The sequence below is a fragment of the Heptranchias perlo genome, chromosome 1 (assembly GCF_035084215.1).
Source record: "Heptranchias perlo isolate sHepPer1 chromosome 1, sHepPer1.hap1, whole genome shotgun sequence".
Taxonomy (NCBI): Eukaryota; Metazoa; Chordata; class Chondrichthyes; order Hexanchiformes; family Hexanchidae; genus Heptranchias; species Heptranchias perlo.
In genome coordinates this window covers 178538690-178561297 of record NC_090325.1, presented here as the reverse complement: position 1 = coordinate 178561297, position 22608 = coordinate 178538690, and the positions used below count along the sequence as shown (strand labels likewise).

Here is a 22608-nt window from a genome sequence, read left to right as displayed (position 1 = left end):
CCTCTTCTCCTGAAGGCCCAGACTAATGCTGAGGTATGGCTTCATCCATATTGATTGCCTTTTGGCCTCTTTCCTTAGTGGATATTCTTTCTGTGTGAGTCTCAATAACTGCAGTTGATTTAATCAACATTTGCTTCAAGGCACAATTAAATTTACTACCACTTTTAAAGTTATATATATGTGGACTATGTAGGAAAAATGAACACTAAATCCCACACAATGGGGGTGATTTTAAACCCCAAAAATGGGTGGGTTGGGAGCAGGTGGGAGTTGAAAATAGTTGTTGTTTTGGGTCGCAACCACAACATTTTCAGACTTTGCGTTCTCAGTGGGAAGCCTATACTTTTACGCGCCGACATTAAACCCGGAAATAAAGCCGGGTTGCGGTCGCGACCCAAAAAACAACTATTTTCTACTCACACCCGCCCCCAACCCACCCGTTCCTAGGGTTTAAAACCACCCCCAATATGTAAGAAATATTGCATTGGACATTCCAATATGTAACCAATATTAGTTGAAGGATATCAGACAAATCTTATCGCCCCACCCCCTTCACCAACATCTACACATTGGTAAATCCCAGTCCAATTTTCCATTCATATCTAGAGTTTAATATATGATGCCCAAATTAGCATACCCACATTAGCTTGTCCCACATTCCCCAGTCTGAAAGTTATTGATTGTTAACCAAGCCAGGTCCGTACACAGCCGGACTGCCGCACAGCACTGAGTAAAGATTAATTTAACTTTTACTTGTCAGAGGCATCAAAGACTCAATCCGATACAGAGCTGCATTACTAACACTGATTTATTGAACTATCTCTACAATAATAGATTATTATAATTAGAAAATTAAAGTATTGGTGATTAGAGTGGTAAAACTGATACTTAATATCAATTAATAGAATGTAAATCATCATAAACATGTAAACAGAGGAGATAATTTTCAACTTTGCCACCAAGGTGGTGATCTGATCAGCTGTGGTAGAACCTCCCTGATTTTCATACCACAGTGGAACGAAAATCGGGTGAGTTCTACAGTGGTGGACGATCCCCTCCGCCTTGTTACCGCCCAGGTAGCGAAGTGGAAAATTGCTCCCAATGATTTAAGTGTACCCAATATCTCAACCGTTGCTGAGTTTTGCTTAATAACAGTATAACAAAGTTATCTTCCATGTGCCAATATCTCAAGATGGTCTTAGCAATGTTGAGTTTGTAGACTGCATTCAATGTATCATTGGTAGGTTTCCAGCAGGAAGACTGTTCCTTTGTGATGTGAGGAAAACATAATACCACCCGTTTCCATGAATGGTAGGTTGCTGTAGTGTTGGGTAGTTCTGCCTTCCTCTGGAATGTTCTGGCTTCACCTCTGGTGATGCATACAGTAAGTAATTGGCTGTGGTTGTCTTTCTTCTGTCATCCTCTTCTCTTAGATTTAGCTAATCTTGCACATTCTGTCGTTTTCTGTTGCCGTTATATTGCACTTCTCTATGTGCTTTTAAACTTGCATTATCAAACTGATGTAATACACTTTACAGTTTCTATTTCTATCTTGATCTAAACATTTAACCTTTCTTAAAGCTTTCTTAGCGTTCTACTCTTAAACACTTGCTCAACTTTTGAAGTTCAGCTGGAATCTTCCAATCTCCTTCAAAAACTTCCTAAGATTTACTGAAAATCATCACCTTTTGATGTAGGTGAATAACGTCTGACCTTAAATATCTTAAAGTATTGCAAAGGAAGACGCTGTTTAAGTGGCATAACCAAACAAGATGACTGATTCGGGCACATGGATAACTGTCAAAGGAACCACTCGACTAAATAGATATGTGTCACAAGCTATAATTGCCAGATTTCACCAAAAACTACATACCCAATTATTGATTTTACTCATTGTTTTTTCCCCAGTGTCTAAATCTTTAAGAGGATAGAACACTCCAGTAACAGCTCTCTCTCTCTCTCTCAAGGTCTTGTTAAGGGTTATCTGGCAAGGACTATATCACATCAATCTGCCTTTGTTCTCCATTTTTGGCAGGCCCTGAGTTCCAGCTGGTATCTGTGTACTGATTGGCTACATCTGGCTATACCAGAATGTGGGGATGTCTCACTAGAATGTGATTAACTTGAGCATCTCTTACAACTAATAATGATAAAATCATTATTTTAATTCTGCAAACCATTGAAATACTCACTTTAAAGTTCCTTTTTTAAGGAAAGTCACTCTCTTTATTTTCCTCTACTGACCAAACTGTAGCTGAAAGGACAGGTTGTAAATTTGATCCCAAGACCCCATTAATGCTTCTCTGTAATGGCTATCAGCAAATATGTGAGAGCACCCTGGTAATGATTCTTCTATTGATTTATTACTGTAGGATATCATCCACAGTCTCCATGGTGACTCCCCACACTGACATTGTTGCGATCAGGAACTCGGCAGAGTGGGGTATTGGATCTTTGTCAACCCGTCATTGACTCTAATGTTATGCTGTCAAAGATTTGTTTCCACAGTTCCAACTTCTTCGGAATTTTCCCATGTGAAGAAATGATCCATACATTCTTCATCTGGAGAGCATTCATTAACGTCAGGAGCTCCAACATCTGTTGTGTGTTGTGCCTTCCAGTTTTGCCTATGAACCTTAAAAGACAGTGGGAATTGAGACAAGGTGATTTGGCTCATGCAAATTCCTTTCTGCAACATATTCTCTTTCGGATCACTATCCAGTGACATTTGTTGGAAAATGCATGTATTTTGTTGTACGGATGAGGACAGGATTAAGCTGTATTATATCTTCCAGTACTTACTATCTAGACTCACATATGATGAAAGAATATTGATCAAGGTACTGGAGAGTGTCCAGCATCTATGAAATGAAACACTAGCAAGAGTCAGTGGCTCAGACGAGGAGTGGAAAAGAGTGGGAAAACAAAATTAAGACGTTAACAGTGAGTTCCAAGAATTCGTTACTCGATAATTACATCCCTGGTTGAAAGAGCTATTGATTGTTTAATTTTGCAGTGTTAATTGGGTGGATTAGGTACAATGGGGTAGATTTTGACTTTGTGCGACAGTGTAAAATGGTTGATAGCGAGTCGGCAGCCCCTTTTACATTTCTCCCAATTTTTATTTCCATTGAATGCACTCATCACACTGTCGCTTTACATTATCACACAAAGATCTACCCCAGTATCTGCAACAAATAAATAATCATGCTTGACAAGGGATCTTTCAATGGAAACAGCTATTAAGCACAGATCAGCTGTTGCTAACAGACTTTGGATTAAAGATTGAATTAAAAACAGAAATTGCTGAAAGTACATTCCAGCATCCGAAAGAAAAAGTTGAGTTCACATTTTGGATTGAAACATTAAACTGTCCTTTCTCATTCAGATGATAAAAGACCTGCTGAGCATCTCTAAAATGTTCTACTTTTATTTCAAATTTCCAGGATTTGTGGCTCTTTCTTTTGATTTTTACTATTTGGTTTACAGCTTGGCACACAAGGAGCCATCCTCTATTGTCTGCTGAGCAAGTGTACCAATATTCACAAAACTATGTTTTAAACTTGTTTTCATGTGCCCTTGTAGTATGGTTTAAGACATATGCTAGAACTTGAGGAAGGCATCACCCTGCTGTCCACAGCCCTGAATCCAGTCTTTTCAGCCCTGATGGTAGATGCAGTGAGATGCTGCTATCTCTGCATTCTGCCTGAACCAGACAATATGTAAGATTCATGATAATTTTGTTCCTTTAATCTTGTAAGCACATTAGCTGTACAAGTATCAATATTCTGTTGAAAAATACATTTCATATTCAAGGCTAAAAACGGCTGATGAGTAATAATTGTTTCAGCTATTTGGTTCAGCTGTTTCTTTTATATAAAAACATGTTGTGAATGTACTGAAACCACATTACAGAAAGCTAGTAATTCTTTACACCATCAAAAGGCTTCATTATCAGAGACCCCTTACTCCCTGAGTGATGACCCTGGAATGCATCAAAAATTTTAACTGCAGAGGCTATGGCTTAAAGCTAATGGAAAATTACACTCCAAACTCAGCAAGTCATAATTCAATGCATAGAATAGAATCATAGAAAAGTTACACACCGAAGGAGGCCTTTCGGCCCATCGAGTCCATGCTGGTTCTATGCAAGAGCAATCCAGCTAGTCCCACTCCACCGCCCTTTCCCCGTAACTCTGCAAATATTTCCCTTTCAAGTACTTATCCAGTTCCCTTTTGAAGACCATGATTGAATCTGCCTCCACCACCCCCTCGGGCAGTGCACTCCAGATCCTAACCACTCGCTGTGTAAAAAAGTTTTTCCTCATGTCACCTAAAATCTATGTCCTCTGGTTCTTGACCCTTCTGCCAATGGGAACAGATTCTCTCCATCTACTTTGTCTAGACCCTTCATGATTTTGAATAACTCTATCAAATCTCCTCGCAACCGTCTCTGTTCCAAGGAGAACAACCCTAGTTTCTCCAGTCTATCCATGTAACTAGAGTCCCTCATCCCTGGAATCATTCTAGTCAATCTATTCTGCACCCTCTCTAAGGCCTTCACATCTCTGAAGTGCGGTGCCCAGAACTGGACACAATACTCCAGTTGTGGCTGAACCAGTGTTTTATAAAGGTTCATCAAGACTGCCATACTTTTGTACTCTGTGCCTCTATTTATAAAGCCCAGGATCCCGTGTGCTTTTTTAATTGTTTTCTCAACCTGCCCTGTCACCTCTAACGATTTGTGTACATATACCCCCAGATCTCTCTATTCCTGTACCCCTTTTAGAATTGTGCCCTCTAGTTTATATAGGCTCTCATCATTCTTCCTACCGAAATGTATCACTTTGCATTTTTCTGTGTTAAATTTCATCTGCCACGTGTCTGCCCATGCCACCAGCCTGTCTGTATCCTCTTGAAGTCTATCACTATCCTCCTCACTTTTACTACCCTTTCAAGTTTTGTGTCATCTGCAAATTTATTCCATGGGCTACAATCTTGATGACCATCCTAGTGTGCGGTACTTTATCGAACGCATTTTGAAAGTCCATATACACCACATCAATTGCATTGCCCTCATCTACCCTCTCTGTTACCTTATCAAAAAACTCTATCAGGGTAGTTAAACATGATTTTGCCTTTAACAAATCCATGCTGGCTTTCCCTAATTAATCCACCCTTGTCCAAGTGACTGTTAATTCTGTCCCGGATTATCGTTTCTAAAAGTTTCCCCACCACTGAGGTTAAACTGACTTTTTTAAAAATTCGTTCATGGGATGTGGGCATCGTTGGCGAGGCCAGCATTTATTGCCCATCCCTAATTGCCCTTGAGAAGGTGGTGGTGACCCGCCTTCTTGAACCGCTGCAGTCCGTTTGGTGAAGATTCTCCCACAGTGCTGTTAGGTAGGGAGTTCCAGGATTTTGACCCAGCGACGATGAAGGAACAGTGATATATTTCCAAGTCGGGAGGGTGCGTGACTTGGAGGGGAACATGCAGGTGGTGTTGTTCCCATGTGCCTGCTACCCTTGTCCTTCTAGGTGGTAGAGGTCGCGGGTTTGGGAGGTACTGTTGAAGTAGCCTTGGCGAGTTGCTGCAGTGCATCCTGTGGATGGTACACACTGCAGCCACGGTGTGCCGGTGGTGAAGGGAGTGAATGTTTAGGGTGATGGATGGGGTGCCAATCAAGCTGGCTGCTTTGTCCTGGATGGTGTCAAGCTTCTTCAGTATTGTTGGAGCTGCACTCACCAGGCAAGTGGAGAGTATTCCATCACACTCCTGACTTGTGCCTTGTAGTTGGTGGAAAGGTTTTGGAGAATCAGGAGATGAGTCACTCGCCGCAGAATAGCCAGCCTCTGACCTGCTCTTGTAATCACAGTAATTATGTGGCTGGTCCAGTTAAGTTTCTCGTCAATAGTGACCCCCAGGATGTTGATGGTGGGGGATTCGTTGATGGTAATGCCGTTGAATATCAAGGGGAGGTGGTTAGACTCTCTCTTATTGGAGATGGTTTATCCTTACACCGTTTTTTGAACAAGGGTGTAACATTTGCAATTCTCCAGTCCTCTAGCACCATCCCCGTATCTACGGATGTTTGGAAGATTATGGCCAGTACCTCTGCAATTTCCACCCTTACTTCCCTCAGCAACCTAGGATGCATCCCTTCCGGACTGGGTGACTTATCTACTTTAAGTACAGCTAGCCTTTCAAGTACCTCTTCTTTATCAATTTTTAGCCCGTCCAGTATCTCAACTATATCTTCCTTTACTGAGACTCTGGCAGCATCTCCTTCCTTGGTAAAGACATTTAGTATCTCGGCCATCCCCTCTGCCTCCATGAGTAGATCTCCTTTATGGTCCCTAATCGGCCCCACCCCTCCTCTTACTACCCGTTTACTGTTTACATGCCTGTAGAAGACTTTTGGATTCCCTTTTATGTTGGTCACCAGTCTATTCTCATATTCTCTCTTTCCCCCTCTTATTTCCTTTTTCACTTCCCCTCTGAGCTTTCTATATTCGACTGGGTTCTCACTTGTGTTATCAACCTGACATCTGTCATATGCCCCTTTTTTCCGTTTCATCTTACTCACTCTTTTGTCATCCAGGGAGCTCTGGCTTTAGTTGCCCTACTTTTCTGCCTCGTGGGAATGTGCCTAGACTGTACCCGAACCATCTCCTCCTTACGGCCGCCCATTGTTCAATTACAGTTTTGTCTGCCAATCTTTGATTCCAATTTACCCGGGCGAGATCTGTTATTATCCCACTGAAATTGGCCCTCCTCCAATTGAGTATTTTTTATTTTAGAGTGGTCCATGTCCTTATCCATAGCTATTCTAAACCTTATGATACTATGATCGCTGCACCCTAAATGCTCTCCCATTGACACTTGCTCCACTTGGCCCACCTCATTCCCTAGAACCAAGTCCAGCAATGCCTCCTTCCTCGTTGGGCCAGAAACGTACTGGTTAAGAAAGTTATCCTGAACACATTTCAAAAATTCCTCCCCCTCTGTGCCCCTTCTATTATTATTGTTATCCCAGTCTATATAAGGATAGTTGAAGTCCCCAGTTATCACTACTGTATAGCTTTTGCATCTCTCTGTAATTTCTCTGCAAATTTGCTGCTCTATATCCTTCCTACTAGTTGGTAGCCTATAGAATACACCCAGTAGTTTAATGGCACCTCTTTTATTTCTTAACTCTAACCAAATAGATTCTGTCCCAGCCCCCCCTTCCTTTCTTTCCTTTCCTATCTTTCCTGAACACATTGTATCCAGGATTATTTAGTACCCAATCCCGCCCTTTTTTGAACCAGGTCTCCGTTATCGCCACAACATCATATTCCCATGTGGCTATTTGCGCCTGCAGCTCACCAACCTTGTTTACCATGCTTAGTGCGTTTACACACATGCACTGCAAACCAGTTTTAGACTTTCTTGTACTCTCTCTTAGTCTGATCCCACCTAATACTGTACTATCACTTGCTCTAGTGCTACCTTTCTCCCCTGGTCCTTTGTGCCCCTTGTTTCTCCTTTCCATTGCTACATCCTGGTGCCCATCCCCCTGCCAAATTAGTTTAAACCCCCCCCCCCCCCCCCCCACCCACAGCACTAGCGAACCTCCCCGCGAGGACATTGGTCCCAGCTCTGTTGAGATGCAACCCGTCCGGCCTGTACAGGTTCCACCTTCCCCAGAACTGGTCCCAATGCCCCAGGAATCTAAATCCCTCCCTCCTGCACCATCTCTCCAGCCATGCAATCATCTGCTCTATCCTCCTATTTCTATGCCCACTAGCATGTGGCACTGGGTGTAATCCGGAGATTACTACCTTTGAGGTGCTGCTTCTTAATCTCTTTCCTAACTCCTTCAAATCTGCCTGCAGGACCTCATGCCTCTTTCTACCTATGTCATTGGTACCGATATGGACCAAGACCACGACCTCTGGCTGTTCACCCTCCCCCCTCAGAATGTTCTGCAGCCACTCAGTGACATCCTTGACCCTGGCACGAGGGAGGCAACATACCATCCTGGAATCACGTCTGCGTCCGCAGAAATGCCTGTCTGTTCCCCTAACTATAGAATCCACTATCACTATTGCTCTCCTGACCTTTCTCCTGCACCCCTGTACAGCTGAGCCATCCATGATGCTGTGGACTTGGCTCTGGCTGCACTCTGTAGAGGAACCCTCTCCCTCACCAGTATTCAGAATACTAGTTAAAGAGGGAGATGCACTCAGGGGACTCCTGCAGTACCTGCCTGGTCCTACTGGTCTGTCTGGTGGTCACTCATTCCCTCTCTGCCTCCACTCCCTTAAACTGCAGGGTGACCACCTCCTGAAATGTGCTATCCACGTAGCTCTCAGCCTCGTGGATACACTGCAGTGACGCCAGCTGCTGTTCAAGCTCCGAAATCCGGAGCTCGAGCTGCTCCAGCTTTTTCTCTTATGAGAAGAAATCAACTTTTAAAGTAGATTCTGATGTTTGAGACACCTTTGAGCTGTGAAAGCTATTTTATTGTACCTTTTTAAATCATCTCTTTTTGTCCCTCTTCTATTTCAACCAAGAGCAGATTCTTGAAGCATTTTCTCTTTGTGGAGAAAGGATGAACCAGGGGAGAGTCAGACCATTGCTTGAAGGTTGGAATGATATAATCCCTACAGCCTTGAAGGTAATTCCCAGTTGCAGTAACCATTTTAAAATTAAGTAAAAAGATATATTGTAATTATTATTGCCCTTTGTCCAATAAATAGGAATTCTGAGAGAGAAACAATGACAAACATTGGGCCTGACATCGATTTGTTTGTTAATCCCTGTGCAAAAAGTAGACATGAGTAAATCATGGTGTGATATCAGGAGAAATACCAGTGCATGATTTTCCTACTTGTAATGTTATTCCATATGTTTCTATCCATGCAAAAATGGTGTTCAAAAGACCAGCAAAATGGGAGCAATAAGGCCAGTTTTTAACTTGCTAAAAACATTAATGATGAGCTCGTGCAGCTTTTGAGCGTTGTAGAGGTCAGTCAGAATGTAAGTAATTTGCTCCAGACATTAGTGCGTTAAATGAAGGGGAAGATTTTGAAATATCACCACAGAAGTGAATAGTACAGAGTGGTTTTCTGCTTAGGCCGTGGGCATAACTTCCATTAATCAGTGTATCACAGTGGAGAAGGAGGAGAGAGAGGGTTGTCTAGGAGCATGGACAGCATGAAAGGAGCATAACCTGCAGCAGTCACTACACTAGGGATTGGGTGCACTGTCAGTTATCTGAGCATGGCACAGGAGGAATGTCTGAGAAGGCTCATGCTGAATAGGGAGTTTTTTTTTATTCGTTCACAGGATGTGGGCGTCGCTGGCGAGGCCAGCATTTATTGCCCATCCCTAATTGCCCTCGAGAAGGTGGTGGTGAGCCGCCTTCTTGAGCCGCTGCAGTCCGTGTGGTGACGGTTCTCCCACAGTGCTGTTAGGAAGGGAGTTCCAGGATTTTGACCCAGCGACAATGAAGGAACGGCGATATATTTCCAAGTCGAGATGGTGTGTGACTTGGAGGGGAACGTGCAGGTGGTGTTGTTGCCATGCGCCTGCTGCTCTTGTCCTTCTAGGTGGTAGAGGTCGCGGGTTTGGGAGGTGCTGTCGAAGAAGCCTTGGCGAGTTGCTGCAGTGCATCCTGTGGATGGTGCACACTGCAGCCACAGTGCGCCGGTGGTGAAGGGAGTGAATGTTTAGGGTGGTGGATGGGGTGCCAATCAAGTGGGCTGCTTTATCTTGGATGGTATCGAGCTTCTTGAGTGTTGTTGGAGCTGCACTCATCCAGGCAAGTGGAGAGTATTCCATCACACTCCTGACTTGTGCCTTGTAGATGGTGGAAAGGCTTTGGGGAGTCAGGAGGTGAGTCACTCGCCGCAGAATACCCAGCCTCTGACCTGCTCTTGTAGCCACAGTATTTATATGGCTGGTCCAGTTCAGTTTCTGGTCAATGGTGACCCCCAGGATGTTGATGGTGGGGGATTCGGCGATGGTAATGCCGTTGAATGTCAAGGGGAGGTGGTTAGACTCTCTCTTGTTGGAGATGGTCATTGCCTGGCACTTATCTGGCGCGAATGTTACTTGCCACTTATGAGCCCAAGCCTTGATGTTGTCCAGGTCTTGCTGCATGCGGGCTCGGACTGCTTCATTATCTGAGGGGTTGCGAATGGAACTGAACACTGTGCAGTCATCAGCGAACATCCTCATTTCTGACCTTATGATGGAGGGAAGGTCATTGATGAAGCAGCTGAAGATGGTTGGGCCCAGGACACTGCCCTGAGGAACTCCTGCAGCAATGTACTGGGGCTGAGGTGATTGGCCTCCAACAACCACTACCATCTTCCTTTGTGCTAGGTATGACTCCAGCCACTGGAGAGTTTTCCCCCTGATTCCCATGGACTTCAATTTTACCAGGGCTCCTTGGTGCCACACTCGGTCAAATGCTGCCTTGATGTCAAGGGCATTCACTCTCACCTCACCTCTGGAATTCAGCTCTTTCGTCCATGTTTGGACCAAGGCTGTAATGAGGTCTGGAGCTGAGTGGTCCTGGCGGAACCCAAACTGAGCATCGGTGAGCAGGTTATTGGTGAGTAAGTGCCGCTTGATAGCACTGTCGACGACACCTTCCATCACTTTGCTGATGATTGAGAGTAGACTGATGGGGTGGTAATTGGCCGGATTGGATTTGTCCTGCTTTTTGTGGACAGGACATACATGGGCAATTTTCCACATTGTCGGGTAGATGCCAGTGTTGTAGCTGTACTGGAACAGCTTGGCTAGAGGCGCAGCTAGTTCTGGAGCACAAGTCTTCAGCACTACAGCTGGGATGTTGTCTGGGCCCATAGCCTTTGCTGTATCCAGTGCACTCAGCCGTTTCTTGATATCACGTGGAGTGAATCGAATTGGCCGAAGACTGGCTTCCGTGATGGTGGGGAAATCGGGAGGAGGCTGAGATGGATCATCCACTCGGCACTTCTGGCTAAAGATGGTTGCAAACGCTTCAGCCTTGTCTTTTGCACTCACGTGCTGGACTCCGCCATCATTGAGAATGGGGATGTTTGCAGAGCCTCCTCCTCCCGTTAGTTGTTTAATTGTCCACCACCATTCACGACTGGATGTGGCAGGACTGCAGAGCTTTGATCTGATCCGTTGGTTGTGGAATCGTTTAGCTCTGTCTCCAGCATGTTGCTTCCGCTGTTTAGCATGCATGTAGTCCTGAGTTGTAGCTTCACCAGGTTGGTACCTCATTTTTAGGTACGCCTGGTGCTGCTCCTGGCATGCTCTTCTACACTCCTCATTGAACCAGGGTTGATCCCCTGGCTTGTTGGTAATGGTAGAGTGAGGAATATGCCAGGCCAAGAGGTTACAGATTGTGCTGGAATACAATTCTGCTGCTGCTGATGGCCCACAGCGCCTCATGGATGCCCAATTTTGAGCTGCACAGATCCGTTCTGAATCTATCCCATTTAGCACGGTGGTAGTGCCACACAACACGTTGGATGGTGTCCTCAGTGCGAAGACGGGACTTCATTTCCACGAGGACTGTGCGGTGGTCACTCCTACCAATACTGTCATGGACAGATGCATTTGCGACAGGTAGATTGGTGAGGACGAGGTCAAGTCGGTTTTTCCCTCGTGTTGGTTCGCTCACCACCTGCCAAGGCCCAGTCTAGCAGCTAAGTCCTTCAGGTCTCGGCCAGTAGTGGTGCTACCGAGCCACTCTTGGTGATGGACATTGAAGTCCCCCACCCAGAGTACATTTTGTGCCCTTGCTACCCTCAGTGCTTCCCAACATGGAGGAGGATTGATTCATCAGTTGAGGGAGGACGGTAGGTGGTCATCAGTAGGAGGTTTCCTTGCCCATGTTTGACCTGATGCCATGAGATTTCATGGGGTCCAGAGTCAATGTTGAGGACTCCCAGGGCCACTCCCTCCTGACTGTATATCACTGTACCGCCACCTCTGGTGGGTCTGTCCTGCCGGTGGGACAGAGTCTGGGACGTTGGCTGAAAGATATGATTCTGTCAGTATGGCTATATCAGGCTGTTGCTTGACTCGTCTGTGGGACAGCTCTCCCAATTTTGGCACAAGTCCCCAGATGTTAGTAAGGAGAACCTTGCAGGGTCGACTGGGCTTGGTGTTTTGCCGTTGTCGTGTCCGGTGCCTAGTGGTTCGATGCCGGGTGGTCCGTCCGGTTTTATTCTTATTATGACTTTTCGTCACGAGATTTTACAACTGAGTGGCTTGCTAGGCCATTTCAGAGGGCAATTAAGAGTCAACCACATTGCTGTGGGTCTGGAGTCACATATGGGCCAGACCGGGTAAGGACGGCAGGTTTCCTTCCCTAAAGGGCATTAGTGAACCAGATGGGTTTTTACGGTAGTTTCATGGCCATCATTACTGATACTCGTATTTTAATTCCAGATTTTTATTTAATTAATTGAATTTAATTAATTAATTAATTGAATTTAAATTCGCCAGCTGCCATGGTGGGATTTGAACTCATGACTCTGGATTTTAGTCCAGGCCTCTGGATTACTAGCCCAGTAACATAACCAGTATGCTACCGTATCCGTTTTTCCCATCAGATCCAAGAAGGTGTCCAGGGATAATAAACCATCCCTACTACACTTCTATAGTAATGAAAGAGACCAATGCATTTGATTTTTATGCCACAGGGACCCTCAGGGGAAACTTTGTTTAACTTCTGGACAACTGATTCTTTATTTTCTTCACAATGAAAGAATGACATTATAGAATATATTAAAAATGATTTCACTTGAAGTTGTGCGGTGCTAGAGGTGTATGTGTTTAATATGTTTTGCTGCTGCATTTGCTCCTTGTGTGTTGTGATTTCTCCACATTGGCTATGGATGTACCCACAATAATAAGAGTTCCTGTAGTTGAGGGAGCAGAATACATAAGGCCGACTACCTGTGACTAATCCATTGTTATTTGTGCTGGGCTTGTGATAGCACAGAACAGCCAAGGACAAGAATGTTAACCAGCTGCTCATGTGCTACTCCATGCACGGAAAGCATCTCCTCGCAATCCCCATTGATCTGTGTGAGCATAGAACTATGATGTTTCAGAATCCTTTGGATGCCTGTAATTCTTCTTGAAGCTGACATTCTTGCAGTTTGGAATTTGCATCAAAGCCTTGGCTGCAGTAGCTCATATACTCATGAGAGATAATTCTAATGTGCTTGTAGTCCTTGTCACAGATTTTCGCTGCAGATACCAAATGGTGCTACCATATGCTGAAGGGCCGACTTCAGCATGGACAACTGTAGGTAATTGTTCATGTTGGACATAGTTTGTATTTAGTGTTGGATTCTTGGGTTCCTCCCCATGAAGCACATATCATTCTACCACTGAGCTTGGACGAGGCAAGCAACTGCTGCCTCTTATCTCTCTTTGAATGCTGGACCACTTAAGATCGATAATTCCTGCACTCAACATACTGGACTTCTGCCCTGTTCCAGTTAACCCCTCGTCATACCGGTACTGCAACCGTTTCCTCACCAATGCTTGGTGCCTTGCACCTGTACTTCCTCATCAACATCAATTGCCCCAAGTGTGTAACTGTGTTCGTACCTGCTTAAAAGTGGAGGTGGTGAGATTTGTTGCTTAAATGAATGGCATTCTTAAAGGGGTGGTTCACCTCTCTGGGTTCTTTGTTGCTCAGTGATGAGAGGGGTAATTTCATTGGTTGTACTCCTGATGCAGTGCCTCGCCTGTTGGGAACACATATCAGGAATTCAGGCTCATGACTCCTGTGATTTTCTGCCCAATAATTTTAGAGGACAAAAAATTATTGAGGGCATGCACCCCAATTCCCATTATACACTCTTGGTGGCTGAGGCTCCATACTTGTTAAATTATCCTTTATGAATTTTTAAGTAGACTTATCTATTTCGGTACCACATTGTGCACAAGTGCATAATAGTGCGTGAAATAACAATTAGTCTGCATGGACATGTTGATGCGAAGAATCTTGCAAACTGTAAAATGTATGATTAATTTGGTGCATACCACTAGTTCTGCATTCCTGCCAATTTCCACAGTCCCAACCCCTTCTAAACTTTCCTTACCTGAACAAATGATCCATACATTCCTCATCTGGTGAGCATTCTTTAATGTCTGAGGCTCCAACATCGGTTGTGTGGTATGATTTCCAGTTTTGCCTTTGAACCTAAGAGTAGTGGGGGTTGAGACAAGGTGATTAAGCTCATGAAAATTCCTTTCTACAACATATTCTCTTTCCCATCATGACATGTGTACGGTAATTTGTTTAACCCTGCTATTTTCACTACTAATAGCTAACTTGCGACATTCTTTTTAAAATTTTTTCTGTGTCAGTGCAACATTATTTGCAATTTATCTTTAACAACAACAATAATAACAACAACTATATGGCACCTTTAACATAGTAAAATGTCCCAAAGCGCTTCACAGGAGCATTATCAGACAAAATTTGACACCGAGCCACACAAGGAGATATTAGGACAGGTGACCAAAAGCTTTTGATCGAAAGGCAGGTTTTAAGGAGTGTCTTAAAGGAGGAGAGAGAGGTGGAGAGTGGAGAACTTTAGGGAGGGAATCCCAGAGCTTAGGGCCTTTAACAAATGCTACTTTGCTTCATTTTACAGTATGTTGTGTGCTATTCATGCCATAGCTTTATGATCGTCATATACCTTCTTATGAACTTCCTGTCATTTCCTCCCAGTCATTGATACATGGTTCACTCTGACAGTCACATATTGCCATGCTTGGCACCTTACTTTGCACAGGTTGTCCTCATCTCATGAAAAATGTATCACAAAGTCACTCAGCACTTTTGGAGTGCCTTGTCATTTTCAGCCATATCACTAAAAATTGCACAATTAGTGGCAGGATGAATGTTTTTTTCAGCGTTTATCTTGCTTAAGTGACTTGTTAACTGCTTGAGAAGTGTGTAACAAAATAATTGCGGGAGCATCGTGACTTTTCTCACCTTGCACACTTCACATAAAAGTTTTCACACTTTCGCAAGCAGCCGTCAGACGTTGTACATGTGCGAACACAGAGACCATTCTCTTCTAATAAAATGAGTGGTGGAATACTGATGAGAACAAAGGGTATGGTGTATACACAAAATATAATTGGTGTCTGAGGAGGAATTGTATTAATTGAGAAGAGAAAAAATACATTTACTAATACAGGCACAATTTGGGTTATCAGTTAATTACTGGTTTATACTGGCATGTTCTATATCCAACTGAATCAACATTGGCATCAGACCTAGACCTAAAGTGAGTCTATTTACATTCTGCTTATCAAAGATAAGTCTGTTATTTTTGTCAATTTAAAAAAAATTGGCCAATTTGATGACCGACTTTTGTGTGCCATGATTATGGCGGCTTTAGACTAACTGTTAAAGTTTGGTTATAAGTTCTATTGTGTTAGTAGGAAACCATGTTTAGACTCTTGAAGCCATTTTTATATGACAATAAAATGTTATTTTATGGAACCTATCCAGCTTTCACAGATCATTGTCAGACTCCTCCTGCATTTTATTGGCAGGTTTCCAATATTTTTTCTGTACGCCTTCAAGAGTGATAATTCATCAAGAAACATATGGAAGGAATGAAATATTTTTCCGTATAAACTAAAGAAATAGAACAGTTATACTTGGCTAAGACTAACATACCTCATTAGCTAATACAGCTAATTTGGCAATGCCTGGTTGTCTCTCCAGGGAGGATGTACAGATCCTAATAGGTTTCAAGCATTTTCAGTGGTTGGAGGCTGAATTTAGACAGTTCACGTTGGTCTGAGACTGGCCGTTACAGAATTATTTCCAGCTTGATAGTACCTAATTTATAATTCCTTGCTCTGTATTGAATTCTCAGGCCAAGATAGAACAGTGCGGGCGTGTGCTTTACACATGCACAGAGCTCTGCCTCAGCTGATAAACAATATTTGGGGCTGGCACATAATGCTCACCCACATATGGATGAGCATATAAAGATGCCACGCTAATGAGATGATGGGTGTAAGGGGTGCGAGTGCATCCTTGGCATCCAGTGTTGTTTAGGGCCTTGAGGCGCCGTGGTTACATGTCGAATGGCTGGTTCCTCCACAGTGATCGATTGCAGCAAGGAAGTCACCAAGGGCAAAACATGGTAGCATTTAAATTGTTTTTTAAATCTTTGACCAGCACAGCTGGCCATCGTATCCTTCAGCCTGGTGCTGTAGCAAATAATATATATTAAAAGAAAATTCCTCTCCCACCCCTGCCCCCCCTATCTGAGGCGATGGGTACCACCCAAAATATTTAAATGCCCCTGACCCCAGGAAGTGATACAAGGTTAGGTGCACAACTACGATGTGGCTGGAAGTCCCATCCCCCCATTTTTACAGTGGCAAAGTGGCACCAAAGGAAATTTGGGGCCTTAAATGTTTTAAGAGTGCAGGTGGGAGCATCCTTAAAACATTACAAAAAAAACTCTGCTTAAGATTATGAAGTGTCCAGAAGGTCTGAGGGATCACATAAGTATTTTTTTTAAAGCTTGCATGCAACCACACTGGAATTATGCTCCATGCCATGTCAAACCTACATGGTCTGACGCTGCTGTGCCCCAGGGGACCTGATGCTGCTCTACTCCAGACTCGGATCGAGACCCAACGCCACAGTTATGCTGTCACTATTGTGACAAGGTTTCCAATGTTACAAAAATGGCAGAATGACACCACTCTGCGACCTGTTAATGTGCTATTATCTGGATGCCAGGATGCGCCTATGTTCTCCCATGTTTACTGTAGATGGCAAGTCTATCATTTTCCTTCACTTATCTCTGTATACAGGTCAGTGCTCATTTAAAATACAGTAATTTCCACAGATATGGTACATTTACAATGCTTTTGGGGAAAAAAGTCTGGAGGTGGTGTGGTAGGGACTGCTAAGGTAAGTATGGAAACAATGAGTTAATGTAATTGGAGCGAAACATTTTCAAAGTAGAATAAATTCTGCTACTAGATCATCATTCAGTTCTCAAAGTTGCTATGAAGCCACTTAGCTGGTGTCAGCTGTAGGTCCCTATTGCTGAATAGCTCTCTATTTGGTCCTAGATATCACTTGGAGTGTCCAACATTAGAAAGTTCAGTATTGACTAAATTCACAGTAGTACTCAGATGACATCTCAGACCTCAACAGATGCCAATCTACTTGGGTCTCTATGGAACCATTCACTGCTCAGTGTTGTTAGCTGTCAAATTTGTGACCTTTAATGTTGTTCCTCCAGGAGGGCTTAAGGAGAAAGTTTAAAAACTAATTAATCCTACGAAGAAACTGTTTGTATCCATATCATAAGCGGCTTAGTGGTGCAGCACGATTAGATTATTGAAGGCATTAAGAAGGGAGATAGATAAACTAACGATAAAACAATCTCTATACTCAGGTATATCAACAAGTACCATTCACTTATGGTGTATCTTTGTTTCACAATGTCTCTTCAATGTCTCTATATATTATATAAACATATATATATGTGCATATCTCTCTCTCTTTCCCTCTCATATATATATATGGAGGAGATGAAATGTAGATTCACTAGATTATTACCAGGGATGAAGAGCTACAGCTCTAAAGAAAGGCTTGAGAAGATATAGAGGTATATACATACCTCTTAGGCCTCCATTTTCAAAGGACATTTTTATCTTCTCACATAGATCTAGCCAGTATGATTGAGCACATTTCCTTGCTCTTTGTTGCAATTTGCTTGTGACCACTCTAATTAGTACATATCTCAGGAGAGGGATTCAGTCTGTGGTGGAGCCATGCTGTTTGTTTTGCTTCAATAACAGGAACCATTTCCTCAGAGTATGGTGTAAACCAATTTTTATGTTGTATAATTTTGTTACCATAAATTAAGGTTGCAGCTGTATGTGTATTAGTTCTGAGTGTATTGCATGCTACATCAACATTCAGCTGGAATTGATACCATAGCTTCTTTGAGATTTGCAGTAAATTGGAGACACCTTCCTTGGTCTTTTGTGTTTTTGATATTACTATGTGGGCAACAACTTTGTTAGGTACGATGGAATTTCCTTAGTGAAAGCCTTATTTTTCAACATACAAGTGCATGGTCTGTATCACAATCTGCACTGTGAAAACTGAGAGTATGAAGAACATCCTGTAGATGCTTTCCACGGATGATAATTAAATCTAGTTGGTTCCTGCATCCAAATCTGGGGTACCTCCATGGTGCCTTCTGGCGGTGAGGGCCTTGCAAGTAGGTATTGGTAATGCACAGTCCTTGGTGGGTGCAGAGCTCCACAGTCTTTGCCCATTGTCGTTTGTTTTCTCCAATCCATGGTGGCGAGTGCAAAGTGGCCACATCTCATGATCTGAGCTAACTCTTACATTAAACTCTCCTAGTAGGTAGAGTCACTCGCCAGATGGTAGTTTACTGATGACGCTGTCAAGTTGTTGACAGAATAAGTACTTATCTTCAGAGGTGGAGGAAACTGTTAGAACATATATACTGATGATGTTGGCAAAGCTCTCACTAGTATATATTCTTAAAGATATAGGGGGCCAAATGGGGCCGCGTTATGCCTGTTGTATAGTCGCTACCCGGACTCCTAATAACCAAAAATGGCGTCCCTGCTGTGCGTGCACATTTCAGGCGTGACGTGCACAGGACGCCATATTGGTAAAGGTGTTTGTGCACGTGCACTTAACAAATGCTAGCGGCATGTAAAGAGATTATGTAGGGAGATTATGAGGTAGATCAGTGAGCAACGCTCATTTAAAGGGACAGATGCGATTTTGGAACTCCATGCTCCAGCCAACGCACTGTCTAACCTCGCACAGCTCAACAGGTTTTAAACAGCATGGAGGACCCCCCCACTAGTGCTATTTAAAGGGATTATGCAGGAGGTACAGGTTTGTTGCTGGATTATTGCTTCTGGCTGCTGATGCATTTGTGCCTGTTTTTGAAGGTCTCCTATACTTAATATTAGGACGAGGGGGCATAGCTTAAAAATTAGTGCCAGGACTTTCAGGAGTGAAGTTAGGAAACGCTTCTACACGCAAAGGGTGGTAGAAGTTTGGAGCTCTCTTCTGCAAACAGCAGTTGATGCTAGCTCAGTTGTTAATTTTAAATCTGAGATTGATAGATTTTTGTTAACCAAAGTTATTAAGGGACGAAGGCGGGTATATGTAGTTAGGCCACAGATCAGTCATGATCTCATTGAATGGCAGAATAGGCTCAAGGGACTAAAAGGCCTACTCCTATTCCTATCTTCCCATATTCCTATAATAAAGTTTCAATACTCTACAGGGAGTGGGCTGACTAGTTGACTGGCAACAGCAAGGGCACTGGTGGAGTGGCAGGGGTTAGATAGGAATGCTGTCATCCTGAGAGAGGACAGCAGGTACATTTTCCATGGAGCCACTACCACTTGTTGCCTTCTATTATGTGCCACCTTCTCCTGCAAGAAAGCGGGAAGTGTGTTGGTGAGTGTCTTGCAAGATGTTTAGATGATGCGCCTGTCGTAGTTGAATAACTGCCAGTGTGTGTGACCTGTGAGTTGTGGTTGTGCGGCTTGCAACAGTGGTAATGTGTGAGGGTGAGATGAAGCATCTGATTTGAAGAGTTGCGTACTGATTGAAAGAGTTTGTTGGTATGTGGGTGATGGGGGGTGTAATGCGTTGAGCAGTGGATGCGGCCAATGGTGCAGTTCTAGGAGATGCCACTTGACAGTTGAACTCACGCACCTTGACCACTCATGTCAAATCATTGCACTTCTTCCAGCAGTGCATCCATATTCGTGGTGCTCTGCTCCTGACATAGACCTCGTCCGCTACTGCCTCCCATTGCCTCGGGAGCATATGTCTGGAGGACCTCTTGGCCCCCTGTGGATATAGGATGCCCCTCCTTCTATCCACTTCTTGCACCAAGGCCTCTAGTGCATTATCAGAGAACCTTGGTGCAGGCTCTCTCGCTGACTTGGTACAAACTCAAATCGGAACATTGGTGGGTTCTGGTGTGCAGATTGGAGGATGTCGGATGTAGTTGTGAGCAATCTTTATTCAATGTTTTGAAAGAACTCAACAGTTTATAAACATAAGGACGGGACCTGCATTTGTGTTTTACGTGTGCGATTTCTGATCTCCGTTCAGGCTCCATTTAGATCCGTATCTTATATTTTGAAAATATAAGAGTCCCACAAACTTTGAGCAGCCAAGTTGTTGCTCATTAAAAATTCCAGAGTTCCCATCATCACAATACTTCACTATATTGCAGCACAGATTCGCTTCATCGTTGACTTCCACCACTTCTTGCAGCCATAGGGCACCTCCCCTTTAAGAGGTGCAGGCTGCCTTTAAGCGATGCTAGCCACTCGCAATATCTGGGCCCCCCGCTGGTGAGCGGCCACTAACCAACACTGGCTGCACACAGCAATTGTGTAAAACAGCAAGCAGAATGAATGTTATGTGCTGCCTGCATCTCAACAACCGAGTGCGTAAATCGTGCACCGTGATCCCTGTGCCCGTTTTTGTGGGTTAATTAATTTAATCCCCATAAAATGTTCTGATATTGCAACAGGGCATTCAACCATGAATTAGTAATTATTTTTTAACTGAAAAGCAGAGCTGGGCTCCGAGCGGTGAGTTGGAGAGTGCAGGGTTGAGAGTTGGGTTATGAGTTGGCAGGAGATTTAGGTTGAGAGATCAGGCCAAGTATGGGGTGACTAAGAGGACTCAACCTCAATATATATATTTTAAAAATGTGGGTGCTGCTGCATTGCAGCTACTTATTGGTTGAACAAAGGCTAGGGCAGAAAACCCCAAATCAAATCTACTCCGGACAAATTAGGTGGTTGGCACTCTAACTCACCTCCACCCTTCGACTTCTCCTACACCTGTGCTGACTTCTAATTGTCTTGGGCCTTCCAAGCCTTTGGCCCTAGTCTGTACAGTCGAGAGGGGGGCTTTGGTCCCAAGGCAAGCCTTTGCCTCCTTATTCTTTTTGCCTAAGCGTATGAGCCAAAGGTTTGAGTACATCATTGGTACAGAGCATGCTGAGAACCTGACAGCGACCAAGCAGCCCTGTTTAGGGATGGACTGCTTGCCCCAATTTGAAGTCGGCCCTAGAAAAGGTGGGCTAAAAAATCCTTTCTCCAGTCTAGTATTCCTGGCTTGAAAAGAACTATTTTACAACTTGCTTGTTGGAATTTGATGGCAATGTGTAGTAGTATGTCAAATGATCTAGAGTTTGTCAAAGATCCTAAAAAGACCACCATCATCGATGGAGAACTAGCAAAATTGGACAATGATCTAGCTGCTCTCTGAGACCAGACTAGCTGAATTAGGTTCAGGTCTGTGGCTTTATTATTCTTCCTCTAATGGGGTGGCCAAGACTGCACACAATAATCTAACTGCCCCTTAAGGCTTTGTACAAGTTCATTATCTCCTTGTTATTGCATTCTGTGTCTCTACGTACAAATCCAAGGATTCCATTTGCCTTTTTTGTGTCCTTCTCTACTCGTTCTTTCCTTTTAACAACCTGTGCACCCATACACCAAGATCCCTCTGCTCCATTTACAACCTTAATGCTTAGCCACACAAAAATTCATATACAACGATCAAAGAGAAGAAGAATGAAGAGTTATGCAGTGAGTACAATGTAAATAGAATTTCTTTATCAAATCTAAATACAAATCTGTGCGCATCAATGAATATTGTGGTTATTTGGATAGAAAAGGAGAAGCTTCACTGGCAGAGACTTAAGTACTACGCATTTGATATTTTGGAAAGGGAGGGTAGGGCAAAGCAACAGAGGGCTAGTAGGTGCTACAGCTATTAAATTTTGATTGTGGAGAATGTAGACCCTAGTTTGGTAGGCTCAGAGACTTGAATCAGGGAATCAGATTCTCCGAGGACTCCGGTATTTACCCTATATCAAATAAACCATCCACTTTGTAGCCACGATGGAGAAATCATCCAACCATACGTCCAAAGTTAGAATGGATAGAGCTTCCAATTTGAAAAAAAATGGTTTGCCTTGCAATTCGGAGATTTGTACAACTTGGCATTTTCACTGATCCTGGCACCAAATCAGGATCACCCAAAAATGTCAACATGGAGGGCAAAAGCAATCTTATCTGCTGTTTTCTTTTATCTCAATCTTATTTTCTGCAGCAGTTTCTTCTTCCTTTGTCTGTTCTGCTCCTTTTTTTTTCCGTCCACAATCAGTGTACATGGTGCCATACAGATGGTGGAGAGAAGATGGGGTATAAATTTATCCAGGGCGGCAGTGTAAAATGGGCGACAGCGAATCGGCAAGCCCATTTTGCACTTGGTCTCGGTTTTCCATTGACTTCATCGGAAAAGAAAATTGGGCAGATTGCAAAATGGGCTGCCCAATCGGTAGCGCCCAATTTATGCTACTCTCCAAGACAAATTAATACCTCAAGCTCACAACAAAATGCAAGCTGCTCATTGTGAGAATCCTCAATATAGATCCACAACTAAAGAATGGTGCACAGGATATCATAGACTTCTCTAAATGTTAGCATTCCCATGTCATTATTTT

General features: G+C 43.5%; 1 long non-coding RNA gene across 2 annotated transcripts in view; it reads right to left on the bottom strand.

Moving 5' to 3' along the window:
* Positions 1–592: 592 nt before the first annotated feature.
* The window catches only part of LOC137328107 (uncharacterized), a 74241-nt gene continuing 52225 nt past the window's right edge, over positions 593–22608 (bottom strand). The window contains exons 2-4 of one of the 2 annotated variants that reach the window (XR_010964621.1): positions 14116–14216; positions 13619–13758; positions 593–2635 (exon numbers count right to left, since the gene is read on the bottom strand). This is a non-coding gene — a long non-coding RNA (uncharacterized lncRNA). The remainder of the gene's footprint in view (positions 2636–13618; positions 13759–14115; positions 14217–22608) is intronic. The other variant, XR_010964620.1, reaches the window with a different exon arrangement.